Source organism: Helianthus annuus, chromosome 16 (genome assembly GCF_002127325.2).
Source record: "Helianthus annuus cultivar XRQ/B chromosome 16, HanXRQr2.0-SUNRISE, whole genome shotgun sequence".
Taxonomy (NCBI): Eukaryota; Viridiplantae; Streptophyta; class Magnoliopsida; order Asterales; family Asteraceae; genus Helianthus; species Helianthus annuus.
The window spans coordinates 63520829-63540729 of NC_035448.2; positions in this window are offsets into that span (position 1 = coordinate 63520829).

Below are 19901 nucleotides of genomic sequence, written 5' to 3' on the forward strand. Positions count from 1 at the left end.
GAGAAAAACTACCTTTGCCTGGAAGCATGAAGACATGATAGGTATCTCTAAAGATATAATTACTCATAAACTTGGCATTGACAGGTCATTCAAACCCATACATCAGAAGAGGAGGAAATTTGCACCTGAGAGGAATGCCGTTATCTAGGAAGAGGTAGATAAGCTGCTCAGAGCAGGTATGATAAAAGAGGTCAAGTATCCAAGGTGGTTAGCCAATGTGGTTGTTGTTCAAAAGAACAACGGAAAGTGGAGGGTATGTGTCGATTTTACTGATTTAAACAAGGCATGTCCCAAGGATCCTTTCCCATTACCCCACATTGACTCCATGGTGGATGCTACCGCGAGTCATGAGTTGTTGACTTTTATGGATGCTTCATCTGGATTTCAGCAAATCAGATGGAACCATCTGATCAAGAGGATACAGCCTTTATGACCCCAACTGGTATATATTGTTATATTGCTATACCATTTGGACTAAGAAATGTAGGTGCTACTTATCAAAGGTTAGTCAATATGATGTTTAAGGAACAAATTGGACACACTATGGAAGTCTATATAGATGACATGGTGGTTAAGTCCAAGAAAGCTGAGGATCACCTTAGAGACTTGGAGGAAGCATTCGATATCCTTGATAAATTTAATATGAAATTAAATCCTTCCAAGTGTCACTTTGGTGTTAAAGCAGGCAAGTTTCTAGGCTATATGTTAACAAAAAGAGGCATTGAGGCAAGTCCAGAGCAAATCAAGGCAATTGTGAACATAAAATCTCCTGCCAATGCAAAGGATGTGCAAAGATTGACAGGGAGGATCGCAGCCTTGAAGAGGTTCATATCTAAGTCATCAGAAAAGTGCAAGGAATTCTATGAGATTCTGAGAAAGAACAAGAAATTTGAGTGGACTGAAAATCATGAAAATGCTCTCAAAGCCCTTAAGGATTACCTATCCTCAGCTCCTGCCTTGATGAAACCAGAAAAAGGGGATATATTATCCTTATATTTGGCAGTCTCTTCCAAAGCAGTAAGTGCAGTCCTTGTTAAGGATCACGAAGGTACACAACATCCTGTCTATTATGTAAGTAAGAGTTTGCTTGATGCTGAATCCAGGTATTCACATTTAGAAAAACTTATCCTTGCTTTGATTATGGCATCTACTAAATTAAGACATTATTTTGAAACTCATGCCATTATTGTTAGAACTAACTTTCCAATTAAGAATGTTCTCAGGAAACCTGAGATGTCAGGAAGGATGGCCAAATGGGCAGTGAAGCTCAGTGCTTATGATATAAGATATGAGCGAAGAACTGCCATTAAATCTCAAGCCTTAGCTGACTTTGTGGCAGATTTCAGTAGTGATCTACAAAGGGAAGCTGAATTAGAAGTTCAGCAGCTTGAAGAGACTAAGGAACCTTGGATACTCTTCACTGATGGAGCCTCTAACATTAAGGGAACTGCACTTGGAACACTACAAAAATCACTACAGGGGAACATAATACCCCACTCAATAGCTTGTGAGTTTCAAACTGTTTTGGTCAAAAATCAGGCTAGGATAATACAACCAAATCTTTTGCTGTGAGGTGTGATGCTTGAATCAATGAACAAATGTATGAACAACTTGCAAGTAAAATGAACAAGTGACACAAGGATTTATACGAGGAAAAAGCCCATGATCAAGAGTTGATCTACGGCATAAAAACCTCAGGTGATGGAAACTACCGATCACCAACTATAATTAAACAAAAGAATGTTACAACTCAGGATGATAACAAGCTTGTTACAAGGATCACTAGTGTGCAAAAGTGTATGAAATCGCCAATGTATTGCCGAGAGCTTGCGAGAGTGTGTGTGTTTGCTAACTTGTTCTATAAAGCTGTTATCCCCTTTTAAAATTAGAAATAACTACATAACTAACTATCCGCTAAATGTGGAAGCCACCCACGACTTCCAAAACGGTCACCAAGCTATGCACGTGCAGAATATTGAGAGCATATTCCCCAAGAATATCGGCAAGACCAAGTCCAATGCGTATACTCCGGCAAAACAAGCTTAAACATATTGAAGCCAACCGTTAGTGTAAGGATAACAATGAGGATCCTGGATCCTGATCCTGCAATGTCTTCTGAGGATTCTTAATTCAAACAGAATTGAGGATTCGTGATCCGGGCAGTATTTGAGGATCCGTGATCCTTAGGTTTAGAAAATCTATCCATAAAAATTACCCCCAAAATATGAGGAGTAAAATGTAAATTAACGAGTCGTATTTTTCTTTGATCTTATCTGCAACAAACTGTCCAACGGGAAAATAGCCGTTAGAATCGAACTAGCTGTTACACAGCCTGCGTCAATGAAGTGACAATCCTGCAGAACCATCATTATATATAGGTTAGAGATAAGGAACGATTTGCATTTAAATTCGAGCGATACTTCCCTTTAAATCCTCATTCAAAGATCAATCAGGTATCTCTCTCTTCCTTCTCTCTTCATCTTCTTACTCTGTTCTTCTTTTCCGTTTCGTCAAAATCTCAAGATTACAATGAAGCTACGATCCTCCCCTGCTAAGAATCACCAGAAAGATAGTCCCCTGAAAAGCCAAGGGATTTGTTAGGGCTGGATTTTTATTATAGGTGATCCTTACACGTGATCCTAACCAGTGATCCTTGTTTCTTTGGCAGACAGTGATCCTCAGCCGGACTTCAGGATCAGGATCATGGGACATTATAGGATCCTCATACTAACGATCATCTTCGCTTAATGCAATGTTATTTTTGCAGGAATATCTAGCAAGATACGCTCTAAGCATCATGATCAAGGGACGCGTCTTCACAATTATGGCAAGAGCTTAATCGGAGATAGACGTTGCACATGATATGGAAACATGGCTTGATTCATGGGCAGCAATTTAGGCTAGATTGTCTTTTATTTCTAAAGGGGTAATGAGCTGATAATTAGTCCTTTTACCTAAAATAGGTCACCTACACTTGTATAAATACCACTCTCCATCATTTGGAAGGGGACACACGACAACACACAACACAATTCTCACACGATTAGACACTCGAAACTATAGTGATCCTTGTACTCAGCTCATTATCATCCGAAGTTGTAACTATATTTTTCTTATATTGAAGTTGGTGATCGGTAGTTGCCATCACCCGAGGTTTTTTATGCCGGAGATCATACATTGATCAAGGGCTTTTTCCTCGTATAAATCATTGTGTCTTTGCATATTTCTCACAAAAGTGATCCTTTACTTTTATAATTAACCAAGCATCATACCCCGTTTACATAAAGTTTGGTTACATTATCCTTGTGTGATTTTTGACCAAAACAGTTTGGCGCCCACCGTGGGGCAATTGGTGCTTCATTCATAAGAAAATCTTTTGTTCGAAATCATTTCAAAGAGTTATATGGCTTCATCATTGAAGAACACGTCCACGGCGATGTCTGCAGTCACCTCATCACAGACCACTTTGCCTCCTCCACCGGCAGGATCTCAGAAAAATACTGAGAAGAGATCAACTCCCACTTTCTCTAAACCTCCATCTTCTTCTGCTATGAATTCTTCTATTCCCAGTACTAGTGATATATTTGCTTTAATTTTACAGATGAAGGATCGTATGCAGCGGCAGGATGAGACTAATGACAGGATCCTCAGGGAAATTGGAGACCTCAAAAGACAAAAGAAAGCGCAGAGGATCACTCCCCACTGATGCCCAAATCCTTGAGCTTCGATACTCCAATGATCACTTCCCAGCCATCAGGGATCCCGGACGTGCAAATCATAGGGGAGTCAAGAGGATCACATCTCAACTCGGCAGCAATGACTCAGACATCAGGCTCACATTTTCAGCCAGTAGGATCCTATCCTCAGTACATGGGATCCTTCATGAATTCAGGAGCCTATCCGGGGGCACAGCAGTTTCAAGGATTCTCCTTTGTTCCAGGATCATTCCAGGGCCAAGGATCCTCCTTTGTTCCAGGATCATCCCAGGTTCAAGGATCCTCCTTCGTTCCCGGATCCTCCCAGACACCAGGATCCTTCCAGATACCAGGATCCCTAAAAAGTTTGCAAACAGGAAGTCTAGATGTCCATCAAGGGGACTTCATTCCAATGCAGACCATTGCTTTCACTGGTCCCTCCGTTGTTCCAGAATCCCAGCAATATGGGTTCCCTAACTTGAACCCAATGGGAGGTAACACTTTAAATAATTATCCTACCACTAACCATGGATTCATGCAGGATACAGGTACCAATCATGCTATGGCCAGGGAGTTGCAGAAGCTAAAAGATATGATCTCAAGTGTTCCAGGGGTAGTCAAGCCTATCCCAGAGATTGCAGATGGAAGCCACAAGGTATCTCGCTTTGCACCACCAATTTGTGATGCAGAGGTACCCAAAAGGTTCCATATCCCTACCATGAAGCTGTATGATGGCACAACGGATCCAGAGGAGCATATAGCACAATACAGGGAGAGGATGGAGATCAATCCTATCCCAGAAAAGTTGAAGGAAGCATGCCTATGTAAAGGATTTGGATCCACTCTTACTGGATCAGCTCTTAAGTGGCTGCTAAGTCTTCCCCCCTACTCTATTACTTCATTTGCTAATTTAGTTAATTTATTCAATAACCAATTCTCTTGTAGCAGAAAATTTGAAAAATTAACTAGTGATTTGTACAGGATAACTCAAAATCATAATGAATCCTTAAGGGATTATATAACTAAATTTAGTAAAGAATCCTTGGACATTCCCAACTTGGATATGGCTACGGCTGTTGAAGCCTTCAAAATGGGACTGCTTAAGGATTCATTGTTCTATGATGATCTTGTCATGACACCATGCAGGAATCTAGATGAAGTAAGAACTCGAGCACTCAGGTTCATCCGGCTAGAGGATAACAAGAGGATCCAGGAGAGACAAGTAGGATCCTCAAAACAGGAGAAGCAAGGATCCTCCTTCAAGAACAACAAATTCAAATCCTACCATAGAAATGAGAACAAGAATGTGCATGCTGTTGACCAAGAAGAGGATGATGAAGATTATCCTCCAATCTCAGAATACTGTTTTTCCGTTGATAATCATGAACTGATCCTTGCAATGCAGAATCTAGGAGAAAAGGCTAGATGGCCCAGGAAGAACGATAAACCATCCGGGACTAAAGACAAGTCGAAATGGTGTGCATACCATGAGGATTTCGGGCATCTAACTGAAGAATGCATAGCTTTAAGAAAAGAGATTGGATATCTGTTAAGCAAGGGGCATCTAAAAGAATTGTTGGGGAGAAAAAAGCAAAGGACCCAGGATCCTGAAAGGATCCCCGAAAAAGCTCCAGCACCTCCGGCAAATGCACAAGTGATCAACTTTATATCCGGAGGATCAGACATTTGTGGTACATCCTTCTCGGCGGCCAAAAGACATGCAAAAGAATCAAAAATGGACAATGGTGAAAGGCCTATTAGAACATCAAGTGTCTCAGAAGGGAAGATGATAACATTTGATGAGGATGATCGCATTAACATTCAGGATCCTCACCATGATAGTTTAGTTATCACTCTCTTTATCTCTAACCATTTTGTCCGCAGGATCCTTATTGATGGCGGGAGCTCAGTGAACATTATCCAGCTGGATGTCCTGAAGAAAATGGGAATCCAAGAATCAGACATCACACCAAGATCCTCCGTGCTTGTAGGATTCAGTGGGGAAACGAAGAAAACTCTGGGGGACATCAAACTCCCAATCTACGTGGAAGGGTTACATAATTATCAAAAATTTTGTGTTATTGACTGTTTATCTTGTTGCAACGTTATCCTTGGCAGGCCTTGGATACATGATATGAAAGTAGTCCCATCCACCTACCATCAATGTGTGAAGCTCCCTAGCCCATGGGGGATAATCAAGATTGACAGTGATCAGCAGGAGGCTAAGGATTGTTATACCTCATCTATGAAGCCAACCTCGAAGCGAAGGGAGCAATAGCAATTACAGTATCCTCCAAGGAATGTCTTGGAGGCAAGGGAACAAGATGTGGATGAAATCCTCTTGGATCCTAGTGATCCTAAATCAAAAACCTATATCGGATCAGGGATCCTTGGCAGGATGAAAGAAGACTTATTATCCTTCCTCAAAAGAAGAAAATCTACCTTTGCTTGGAAACATGAAGATATGACAGGTATATCTAAGGATATTATTACTCACCAACTTGGCATTGACATGTCTATCAAACCAATCCATCAAAAAAGGAGGAAGTTTGCACCAGAAAGGAATACCATTATCCAAGAAGAAGTAGAGAGATTACTTCGAGCAGGTGTGATCAGAGAGGTAAAATATCCAAAATGGTTAGCCAATGTGGTCGTTGTCCAAAAGAAAAATGGAAAGAGGAGGGTATGTGTCGATTTCACTGATCTGAATAAGGCATGTCCCAAGGATCCTTTCCCATTACCCCACATTGACTCCATGGTGGATGCAACAGCGGGGCATGAACTGTTGACCTTTATGGATGCATCATCTGGATTCCAACAAATTCAGATGGAACCATCTGACCAAGAGGATACAGCCTTTATGACCCCAACAGGTTTGTATTGTTATATTGCCATGCCTTTTGGACTAAGAAATGCAGGTGCAACATATCAAAGGCTGGTGAATATGATGTTCAAAGATCAAATTGGAAAAACTATGGAGGTGCACATAGATGACATGGTGGTCAAGTCAAAGAAAGCTGAGGATCACCTAAGGGATTTGGAGGAAGCATTCGATATCCTTGATAGTTACAACATGAAACTTAATCCTTCAAAATGCCATTTTGGTGTTAAGGCAGGAAAGTTCTTAGGATACATGGTAACCCAGAGGGGCATTGAAGCAAGTCCGGAACAAATCAAAGCATTAATAAATATCAAATCTCCTGCCAATGCCAAGGATGTTCAAAGACTGACAGGCAGGATAGCAGCTTTGAACAGGTTCATATCGAAATCCTCAGAAAAATGCAAAGAATTCTACGATATCCTAAGGAAGAATAAGAAGTTTGAATGGACTGAGAAGCATGAGAACGCTTTACAAGCCCTTAAAGAATATATGTCCTCAGCACCAGCATTAGCAAAACCGGAAAAAGGAGATGTGTTATCCTTATACCTGGCGGTATCCTCAACCGCTGTAAGTGCTGTCCTTGTCAAGGATCATGAAGGTACACAATATCCTTTCTACTATGTAAGTAAAAGTCTACTTGATGCCGAATCCAGGTACTCACACCTCGAAAAACTTATTCTTGCATTAATCATGGCATCCACTAAGTTAAGGCATTATTTTGAAACCCATACTATTGTTGTTAAAACTAATTTTCCAATTAAGAATGTCCTCAGGAAACCGGAGATGTCAGGGAGAATGGCTAAGTGGGCAGTGAAGCTTAGTGCCCATGATATAAGATATGAACCAAGAACAGCCATTAAATCACAAGCCTTAGCCGACTTTGTGGCTGATTTCAGTAGTGATCTACAAAAAGAAGCAGAATTGGAGGTCCAGCAGCTGGATGAAACCAAGGATCCTTGGATATTACACACTGACGGATCCTCAAATGTCAAGGGCACAGGGCTCGGGATCCTACTAAAATCGCCACAGGGGGACATAATACCCCACTCCATAGCCTGTAAGTTCCAAGCAACTAACAATGAGGCTGAGTATGAAGCCTTGATTGCTGGCTTGCAAATTGCTAAGGATATAGGGGTAAAATATCTTAAAGTATATGTAGACTCATTATTGATCACCAATCACTTTAACGGATCCTATGCTGTTAAAGGTGAAAAACTAACCAAATATTTAGAGATAGTCAAAAAATTGGCACTCTCTTTTGTTTCTTTCAGCTTAACACAGGTACCAAGGGAGGATAACACGGAAGCTGATGCATTGGCCAACTTAGGATCATCCTTGAAAATTCCAGAGGACATAAGTATCCCTATCATCCATATCCTGGCTCCTGCTATTGAAAATCAAGTGGCCATGGAAATAGAAGAGGATACTGCAATAATCCCTAGTGAAGAAGCTCAATCTTATTCAGGATCATGGGTCTCACCAATCATGAAATACTTGCAAAATGGAGAGATTCCAATGGGAGAAAATCCTAGAGCTTTCCGGATCAAGGTATCTCAATTTACAATCTTAAATAATGTGCTATATAAACGATCCCTTGCAGGACCATACTTAAGATGTATTGAGGATCCTGAAATTGAAGAAGTGTTGAGAGACTTCCATGAAGGAGATTGTGGAAACCACACTGGGGGCAGGGCATTATTCTCAAGGATCCTTAGAACAGGATACTACTGGCCAACCATGAAAAGGGATGCTGTAGAATATGCCAGGAAATGTGATCCTTGTCAAAGACACAGCAATATCCTTCATCAACCAGCTGAACTGCTACACCCTATACCATCCTCTTGGCCATTCATGAGATGGGGAATGGATATAGTGGGCAAGCTTCCTAAAGCACCTGGCGGAAAAGTATTTATGCTTGCCATGACTGACTATTTTTCTAAGTGGATAGAAGCTGAAGCCTTTGCTCAAGTCAGGGAAAAGGAAGTCATATCCTTCATTAAAAGAAACATTATAACTAGATTTGGCATTCCCTCTGAAATTGTATGTGATAATGGTTCCCAATTCATTGGAAGCAGAACCACTAACTTTTGTGACAGTTGGGGAATCAAAATGATAAGATCAACACCAGTTCACCCACAAGCCAATGGTCAAGCAGAATCATCCAACAAGATCATCATCAACAATCTGAAAAAGAAGCTAGGATCCAAGAAGGGGAAATGGGCAGAGGAGTTACCTTATGTGCTATGGGCTGATAGGACAACTCCCAAGAATGCCACTGGTCAAACACCTTTCTCTTTAGTATTTGGGGCAGAAGCAGTGATCCCAACCGAGATGGTGGTCCCAACTGCTAGAACAAGTGCTCGTGATCCTGAAGAGAATGCTGCAATCCTAGCTCAGGATTTGGATACTATTGAGGAAATCAGGGATCTGGCTAGGATAAGGATGGCAAGCTACCAACAAAGAATGGCTGGTGCTTACAACAAGAATGTCAGGATAAGGAAGTTCCAAGTCGGAGATATGGTGTTGAGAAAAGCATTCCAAAATACTATCAATCCTGCTGATGGGAAGTTAGCACCAAAATGGGAAGGTCCCTACTTGATTGAAGCTGAAGCAGGAAAGGGGGCATACAGGTTGCTAACCATGGAAGGAAATTTGTTACCAAGAGCCTGGAATGCTGTTCACTTGAAGAAATATTTCATGTGAACATAATCCTTCAAGCATATGATCCTTACATTGAAGTATCCTTGGAGGATCCCGGCGATATCAGTGATCCTTACTCTGGTAATATGCTTATCCTAAAACTATTACATTCTCTTACTTTTTACCTAAGGATAAGGATCTTGTATCCTTCATCCTCTACTCACAAACCATTCGAGTTATGATAGTTCAGGTACCTTCAGCATATCGTCAAAGATCTTCAAAAGCACCACAGATCCTTGGGTCCAACCCCAGTTATCCTTGGGATTATCCCAGTTTCCACCAGCAGCGCACGATGATCCTGATATAGTTCACGTCTTTGGGACCAGTACCCACTTCCGGGGCTGACAACCTCATCGTACTGGCTATATTTAGGATCCTACGTATAATGGTAGACGTACCATACATCCGTTCCTAAGGTTTCTAACGTTTTCACGTTAGCTAAGGTTTTGACATTTTCATGTCACAAAGTTTGGATAGTCGCCAGTAAGGGCCATACTCCAGTTTACATACGATCCTTTGGGCTTGTCCCCAGTGATCCTTTGGGCTTGTCCCCAGTTATCCTTTGGGCTTGTCCCCAGTGATCCTCCGGGATCATTCTCAGTTATCCTTTGGGCATGTCCCCAGTTACTAATTTATTTTTTACATTGGCTTAGTCCCAAGTTATATTCCATTTTTCAGGCTCTCGAGGTTAAACATTTAAGGATCCTTAATCCTTATTATCCATTAAAGTTTTACTTATGGTTATCCCGATTAAAGGTTAGGATCCTAACTTGGATCCTCAGGTATGATCCTTGACTATTTTTATTATACTCATTATCCTAACCAACCCTTACACTTTGACAACCGAACCTATGATCCTTGAACTAAAGTACTTTGAAAATTTTCAATGTCAGGATATTTGATCTAGGATCATATCCTAAATTTATTAAACATATTTTCAACTCTTGTTACTTTAACAAATATACTACAAAAACAATTGAGAAATAAGAAGATAATTAAAGGATAACAACACGAGATAAGCCAGAAAGATTAAGGTTATATTATTAACAAAAGGATCTTTAACCCTTTCAAAAAAGTTGTCAAAATTGCCAACCCACATTTCTACCAGCAAAACGTGGCCCGTCCACATGGGTTGGCAAAGGGTGTCCATTGTCTTTGCGGTCTTAGCAGGTGCAGGAAAGTAAAAGCGGCAGGATCACAAAGGCTTCATCCCCCAAACAGAGGATCCCTCCACCTTTTGTAATCCTACCTATTGTCCAAAGGATCCAGGATCCTTAACCCTAAGAGCTATTGTTCAAATTACAGACCATAATTGTTCCAAATACCACTACCACAAACCACTACCATACTAAAAAAATTGGGCTCCGGCCTAGTCACAAATATCCATCATCGCCCAATCATGCAGCTTACACCTTTGCTGCTCCATCACCACCAGCTTCTCCGCCCTGATCCTTGTCAGCATCACCACCCTCCAGCATTGGGATATCCTCAGCTTCATCCTCGTCTCCCAGTTCCGCCAACCTTGCCTTCCAATCTTCAACATCCCATGTGCTCTTGTCAAAGGAAGGATCCTGAGCCTCCGCAGCCATCTGAAGTTGTATCTTGTACATGGCAATTGCCGCAGAGACCTTGGCATCCTGGATGATCTCCTGCTTCTCGCTATCCATATCAATCAATCTTTGAGCAGCCTCATCCTTCATAGCCCGGAGTTCCTTCTCAAGATCTGCTATCTTGAGATCCTTCAATACGCCCATTTGTTGAAGATCAGCAATTTGGCTTTCTTGATCCTCGACATGGCCAAGATAGGTCTCGATCTCAGCAAGTTTCTGCAGAAGAAGTATAAGGAAGATTCAGGATCAGGCGATCCAAAAGGAAGCAGGATATTCAAGCAGGATACTTAAGAAGGATAACCAACAGGGGCAGTGATCCTTACCTCATTAACATAGTCGAGAAACTGATGGCGAAGCAGAGGAAATCCCTGGAGATCTTCAGAAGTCTTTCTCTTTTTTCCCTTACCCCGAATGGGTGCTTTAAGGGCTGAAGTAGAGGGACTGGCAGCAGAAGTCTTCCTCCTCGAAGACTTGACGTTGGCAAGATCACTTATCCCAAACTTGGAAGCAGACTTGGCAGATTTGGCAGACTTTCCAGCACCTACACAATCAAAAACAAGATAAGTTGCTTTATTAATCAAACAATCCTACGTTTAATTTATTTTCTATAAGGATACTTACTTGACATTGTAGCAGATGCGGAGGATACTTCCTGTGAATCTTGGACGGAGACTTGAAAACTTCTGATTTCAGGATTAAGCTTTTTAAAAGCTAGGACCCTCTCTTTTGCAGCAGGGCTTAATTTCAGATGAGCAATGGATATAGCTGCACAAAAAATAAAAAGAGATATTAGTGATCCTCATTATATGAGACAGGGCTGATAGTGATCCTTCGAGGATCCTCTACCCTACCATGAGTGGCCCATTCCTTGGGCAGATCCTTCCCATCTGGGATGGAATCCCTCCTAACAAAGAAAAAGCGACGCTTCCAGTTTGTATCGTTCTTAGTAACCTTGAAGACAGGATGATCCTCCCCGGCTTTCCGTTTCAACAAATACCGGTGAGAACCAAAGGTGGTGAGATCGTAAAACTCAGCTAACTCCGCCATCTCCAGATCAATCCCTTCCTGCTCAATGATCCTCTCGAAGGTATACAGAACCCTCCAGATCATCGGCATAGCTTGGATATATGAGATGCCGGTTAAGGAAAAGAAAGATTGGGTGAACAATGGAAAAGGATATGAATACCCTATGGTAAATGGAGTAGCAGGAAAAGCCACCCAGGTATCCGAAACAGAGTCACTCAGAGCGGTAGGTGTGAAGGACTTGAAAACAGCATTCGCCGGAAAGCAATGACGAATTCTGTCTATGTGAACATCAGTAAAGCAACACCTCTCCGTAGGAGAATCCTTGATAATCCCCTGGCTTTTTAAGGGACTATCCTTCTTGGAATCCTTGTGTGGAGAATTCCGGAGCAACATGTTTGTGACGAGACGGAAACAGAGTAGAAGCAGAAAACAGAGCAAAGAGAAAAGAAAGAGAGAAAGAGAAGAATACCTGATCAATCTTCGGTGCAGAATATAAAGGGAGTGTATCTTGAATTTAAATACAAACTGATCCTCACCCTATCTCCTATTTATAATCATGATCTGCAGGGATTGTCACATCTATGACGTAATGATCACAACGGCTAGTCCATGTGTAACGGCTAGTTATTCGGAGTCGCCCGTTGGAGATAAGATCGAAACAAAATATAACTCGTCAATTTACAATAAACTCCTTATATTTTGGGGGCAATTGTTAGGGCTGGATTTTTATTATAGGTGATCCTTACACGTGATCCTAACCAGTGATCCTTGTTTCTTTGGCAGACAGTGATCCTCAGCCGGACTTCAGGATCAGGATCATGGGACATTATAGGATCCTCATACTAACGATCATCTTCGCTTAATGCAATGTTATTTTTGCAGGAATATCTAGCAAGATACGCTCTAAGCATCATGATCAAGGGACGCGTCTTCACAATTATGGCAAGAGCTTAATCGGAGATAGACGTTGCACAGGATATGGAAACATGGCTTGATTCATGGGCAGCAATTTAGGCTAGATTGTCTTTTATTTCTAAAGGGGTAATGAGCTGATAATTAGTCCTTTTACCTAAAATAGGTCACCTACACTTGTATAAATACCACTCTCCATCATTTGGAAGGGGACACACGACAACACACAACACAATTCTCACACGATTAGACACTCGAAACTATAGTGATCCTTGTACTCAGCTCATTATCATCCGAAGTTGTAACTATATTTTTCTTATATTGAAGTTGGTGATCGGTAGTTGCCATCACCCGAGGTTTTTTATGCCGGAGATCATACATTGATCAAGGGCTTTTTCCTCGTATAAATCATTGTGTCTTTGCATATTTCTCACAAAAGTGATCCTTTACATTTATAATTAACCAAGCATCATACCCCGTTTACATAAAGTTTGGTTACATTATCCTTGTGTGATTTTTGACCAAAACAGGATTCTCCAAAATCCTTCGAAAGAACTCTGCTGCTTCACCGATTCGGAGATTGACCGGATTCGCCATTGTTTTCCGGCGGATACCGTCTTCAAGCCTTTTGAACCTTCTGCCAAAACTGATTCTGTCTCGAACACCTGGGTTGCTTTTCCGGCCACCCCATTCCTGATAGGATTCTCCTATCCTTTCCCTACCTTCACCCAATCTTTCTTTTCCCTCACCGGCATGTGCTATATTCAGGCCATGCCAATGATGTGGAGAGTATTGTGTACTTTAGAGAACATCATTGAGCAGGAAGGCATAGAACTTGGAATGTCGGAACAGGCTGAATTATATAACCTTGTGAGCAATGGTTCACACCGTTATTTGTTCAAACACAAACCTGGTGATTCTCACCCAATCCTCAAGACCACAAAAAACGACACCAACTGGAAGAAGCGTTTCTTCTTTGTTTGGAGGGACTCTATCCCTGATGGGAAAGATCTCCCCATAAAGTGGACCACCCATGGTAGGATATAGGATCCTTATAGAAGGATCATAGGATAACTCTGTCTCTGTTGAGGATAACTGATCCTTTTCTGTCTTTTTATGCAGCTATCTCAGTCTCTCATCTCATTCAATCAACTGCAACAAAAGACAGGATCGCTGCTTTCTGGAGCCTTGATCCTGCAGTTAGATCATTCTAGGCAAACACAAAGGATTCACAAGAAGTATCCTCCGGTTCAGTTACAGTGTCAAGTAAGTGTTTATTTTTACGTATGATCAAATAGATTTAGATCAAGGATACTTATCTGTTGTTTGCCGTTTGTAGGTGCTGGAAAGTCTTCAAGGTCAGCCACTCGCTTCAGCGTCACTGATCTTGATGTTGTCTCTGCCCGGTCCGGAAAGAAGAAATCTGCTGCTAGCCCAAGCGTTCCAATCCCTAAACCTGTCACCTCCAAGGGCAAGGGAGGAAGAAGAGGAAGACCACTGAGGCTGATAATCTTGAAGGCCTGCCCCTCATCAGTCATCAGTTTGAAGAATACTTCTCTGATGTAAGGATCCCTGATCCTGACTGATTATCCTGCCCATTTGAGGATAACGGATCCTGACTTATATCTTTCCATTTTTGCAGAAATTTGCTGAGATCCAGATGCTCTTTGATGCATATGTTGAAGAGGCTGAGCAGAAGGAGCTGGACTTCCAGAAGATTTTCATGGCTACGGATCAAACCATTTCCACCCTCGAGAAAGAGCTCAACTTGGCAAAAAAGCAGCTGGTCATGGCGCACATCACTGCTGATCATGAGAGGAATAAGGTGATGGAGGATGCTAAACTCTCTGCCGCCATTACTATTGTTAGGGCAGGATTTTAATGACCTATGATCCTTACATGATATCCTAACAAGTGATCCTTGTTTCTTTGGCAGATAGTGATCCTTAGAAGAGCTTTAGGATCAAGATCATGGATCCTCCTAAGGATCCTCATACTAACGATTGTTCTCTTTATATTTAATGTTGTTTTGCAGGAATTACAAGTTGGACCTGGTCTTGGCAACGTTATTAAGGAATCTTTCACGCTAATTTCGCACATGCATAACCAAAAATAGACGTTGTGGAGAATATGGAAACTTAGCACAAATTACGGGCGTTTAGTTAGGCTAAATTTACTTCTGTTTCTAAAGGGGTAACGAGCTAGTAGTTAGGTGACTTACCTAAATTCAACCACACACACTTATATAAAGGGCACTCTCAAGCATTCGGAAGACACAACACATTTCTTACACACTCTAGCATACTACACCATAGTGATCCTTGTACCTAGCTCGTTACCATCCAAAGTTGTAAACATTGTTTATTATATTGAAGATTGGTGATCGGTAGTTTCCATCACCCGAGGTTTTTTATGCCGGAGATCATTCATTGATCAAAGGATTTTTCCTCGTATAAATCCTTGTGTCACTTGTGCAATTTACATTTAAGTGATCCTTTACTTTATCCATCACTGCAAGCATCATTCCCCGTTAACAGAGAGTTTGGTTGCATTATCCTTGTGTGATTTTTGACCAAAACAGTTTGGCGCCCACCGTGGGGCAATTGGTGCTTCATTCATAAGAAAATTTCCCGTTGCTGATCATTCCGGATCATTGCATACATGGCTTCATCGTTGAAGAATACCTCTACAGCGATGTCTGCAGTCAGTTCATCTCAGGGCATTCCACCTTTGCCTCCACCACCTGCTGGATCTCAGAAAAATGCTGAGAAGAGACCTGCTCCCATCTTCTCTAAAACTCCATCTTCTTCTGCTCCAACTTCTTCTGCTCCCAGTACTAGTGATATATTTACTTTGATTTTGCAGATGAGGGATCGTATTCAGCGGCAGGATGAAACTAATGACAGGATCCTTGAGGAAATCAGAGATCTCAAAAGACAGAAGAAAACGGTAGAGGATCATTCTCCACTGATGCCCAAATCTTTGAATTTTGATACTCCGATGATTACTTCTCAGCTATAAGAGGTCCCAGACATTCAACATGTGGGTGGATCAAGAGAAGTACACCTCGGCTCAGCAATAGTGACTCAGGCATCAGGTTCATATTTCCAGCCAGCAGGATCCTATACCCAGCATATGGGATCCTTCATGAAATCAGGAGCCTACTCAGGAGCACAGCAGGTTCTAGGATCCTCCTTTGTTCCAGGATCATCCCAGGTTCAAAGATCTTCCTTTGTTCCAGGATCATCCCAGGTGATCCTCCTTTGTTCCAGGATCATCCCACGTTCAAGGATCCTCCTTAGTTCCAGGATCATCCCAGGTTCAAGGATCCTCCTTTGTTCAAGGATCATCCCAGTTTCAGGGATCCCTCCAGATGCCAGGATCCTTGAAGAGTTTGCAAACAGGAAGTTCAGATGTCCATCAAGGAGATTTTATTCCAATGCAGACCATTGCTTCCACTGGTCCCTCCATCATCCCAGAGTCCCAGCAATATGGATTCATATCCAATATTCCTAACTTGAACCCAATGGGAGGTAACACTTTTAATAATTCTCTTACCACTAACCATGGATTCATGAAGGATGCATCAACCATGCTATGGCTAAAGAACTGCAGAAACTGAAGGATATGATATCAAGTGTTCCAGGGGTGGTCAAACCTATCCCGGAGATTGCAGATGGAAGCCATAAGGTATCTCGTTTTACACCACCAATTTGTGATGCTGAGATACCCAAAAGATTCCACATTCCAACTATGAAGCTATATGATGGTTCAACGGATCCTGAGGAACACATAGCACAATACAGGGAAAGGATGGAGATCAATCCGATTCCAGAAAGGTTAAAGGAAGCGTGCCTATGCAAGGGATTTGGATCCACTCTTACTGGATCAGCTCTCAAATGGCTGCTAAGTCTTCCCCCTTACTCTATTACTTCGTTTGCTAACCTAGTTAACTTATTCAATAATCAATTTTCTTGTAGCAGAAAATTTGAACGTTTGACTAGTGATTTATATAGGATAACTCAAGGTCCTAACGAATCATTAAGAGATTATATAACCAAATTTAGTAAAGAATCCTTGGACATTCCCAACTTGGATATAGCCACGGCTGTTGAAGCCTTCAAGATGGGGTTGCTTAGGGATTCATTATTTTATGATGATCTTGTTATGACACCATGCAGGAACCTAGATGAAGTAAGGACTCGGGCACTCAGATTCATCCGGTTAGAGGATGACAAGAGGATCCAGGAGAGACAAACAGGTTCCTCAAGACAAGAAAAGCAAGGATCCTCTTTCAAAAGCAACAAATTCAAATCCTATAACAGAACTGACAACCAGAATGTGCATGCTGTTGACCAAGAAGAAGATGATGAGGATTATCTTCCGATTTCTGAATATTGTTTTTCCGTTGATAACCATGAACTAATCCTTGCAATGCAGAATCTCGGAGAAAAAGCCAGATGGCCCAGAAGAAATGACAAACCAGTTGCAACTAAAGACAAATCAAAGTGGTGTGCATACTGTTTTGGTCAAAAATCACTTAAAGATAATGCAACCAAACTTTATGTAAACGGGGAATGATGCTTGGTATGATGAACAAAGTGAAGGATCACTCAAATGTAAAATGCACAAGTGACACAAGGATTTATACGAGGAAAAAGCCCTTGATCAATGAATGATCTCCGGCATAAAAAAACCTCGGGTGATGGAAACTACCGATCACCAAACTTCAATATAACAAATAATGGTTACAACTTCAGATGGTAACGAGCTAGGTACAAGGATCACTATAGTATCGTATGCTAAAGCGTGTGAGAAATGTGTGTGTTCTTGCGAATGTTCAAGAGTACCATTTATACAAGTGTGTGTGGTTCTATTTTAGGCAAATCACCTAACTACTAGCTCGTTACCCCTTTAGAAATAGAAGTAAATTTAGCCTAAATTATCGCCCTTGAATTGTGCCGAGTTTCCATATTTGTCATAACGTCCATCTTTGATTATGCATGTGCGAGATTAGCGTGATAGATTCCTTGTTTACGTTGCTAAGACCGGATCCAACTCGTAATTCCTGCAAGATAATATTAAGTCCAAAGAGAACAGTCGTTAGTATGAGGATCCTTGGAATGATCCGTGATCCTGATCCTGGAGCTCCTCTGAGGATCTCTATCTGCCAAAGAAACAAGGATCACTTGTTAGGATCACATGTTAGGATCACATGTAAGGATCATAGGTCATAAAAATCCAGCCCTAACAATTGCCCCCAAAATATAAGGAGTATTTATGTAATATAAACGAGTTATATTTTGCTGAATCTTATCTATAACTAACTCAACGGATATATAGCCGTTAAGGTGGAACTATCCGTTGCGGTCTGACGTCATGGAGGTGACAGCCCTGCACAATCATGATTATAAATAGAAATAGGGATAGGATCGAATGCATTTAAATTCAAAGCAACTCCCTTTATAACCGTATTCAGAAGATCAACCAGGTATTCTCCTTTTCATCTTCTTCTCTCTTGCTCTGTTTTTCTTCTTCTTCTATTCTTCTGTAAAAGATGTTGCTCCGGAACTCCCCCTGCAAGGATCCTAAGAAGAACAGCCCCTTAAAGGGTCAAGGGATCATCAAAGATTCCCCCTCCGAGAGGTGTTGCTTCACCGACCCTCAAATCGATAAAATCCGTCGTTGTTTCCCGGCGGAAACCCTTTTCAAGTCTTTTAGTCCTACCGCTTTGAGTGATTATATCTCTGAGACTTGGGTAGCTTTCCCGGTCACTCCTTTCTTGATAGGATATTCGTATCCTTTTCCTCAATTCACCCAATCTTTTTTCTCCCTTACCGGCATCTGCTATATCCAGGCTATGCCGATGATCTGGAGGGTGTTATACACCCTTGAAAGGATCATTGAGCAAGAGGGGATTGACCTTGGTATGGCGGAGTTGGGTGAGATGTATGATCTTACAACTTTTGGATCCCACCGATATTTGTTCAAGCGAAAAGCTGGAGAGGATCACCCTGTTTTCAAAGTGACAAAAAACGACACGAACTGGAAGCGACGATTCTTTTTTGTTAGGAGAGATTCCATCCCTAATGGGAAGGATTTGCCCAAGGAGTGGGCTACCCATGGTAGGATAGAGGATCCTGGAAGGATCACCATAGAACTTGTTCCTTAAGATAAGGATCACTAACACTTTCTTGTTTATTGTGCAGCTATATCCGTTGCTCATCTTAGGTTGACTCCTGCTGCAAAAGAGAGACTCTTGGCCTTTAGGAAGCTTGACCGGAGACAAAAACTTTTCAGGTTGCCATCCAGGATTCTCAAGAAGTATCCTCTGCCTCTGTCACAATGTCAAGTAAGTATCCTCATTTGAAAAGTAATTCTATGTAGGATTTTCAAGTTTAATTAGAATACTTATCTTATTTTGGTTGTGTAGGTGCTGGGAAATCCTCTAAGTCTGCTTCAAAGTTTGGCATTGATGATCTTACAAATGTCAAATCCTCAAGGAAGAAGACTCCTGCTGCTAGCCCAACTGCTTCAGCCCCTAAAGCACCTATCAGGGGTAAAGGAAAGAAGAGAAAGGCCTCTGAGGATTTACAAGGTCTGCCCCTGCTCCGCCAACAGTTCCTGGACTACTTCAATGAGGTAAGGATCACTGCCCCTGGTTGTTATCCTGACAGTTTTGAGGATCACTTGTTTCTGATGTTGTGCCTTGTTTTCCTTGCAGAAATTTGCTGAGATAGAGACTTATGTTGGCCATGTCGAGGATCAAGACCGCCAAATCGCTGACCTCCAACAAATGGGTGTGCTGAAGGATCTTAAGATTGCTGATCTTGAGAAGGAGCTCCGGGCCACTAAGGATGATGCTGCCAGGATGCTGATCAATTTTGATTATGAAAAGCATGAGATCACCCAGGATGCCAAGGTCTCTGCTGCAATAACCATGTATAAGATCCAGCTGCAGATGGCTATGGAGGCTCAGGATCCTGCCTTCGACAAGAGCACATGGGATGTAGAGGGTTGGAAGGAGAGGCTGGCAGAGTTGGAGGATGACGAAGAAGCTGAGGAGGTCCCGATGCT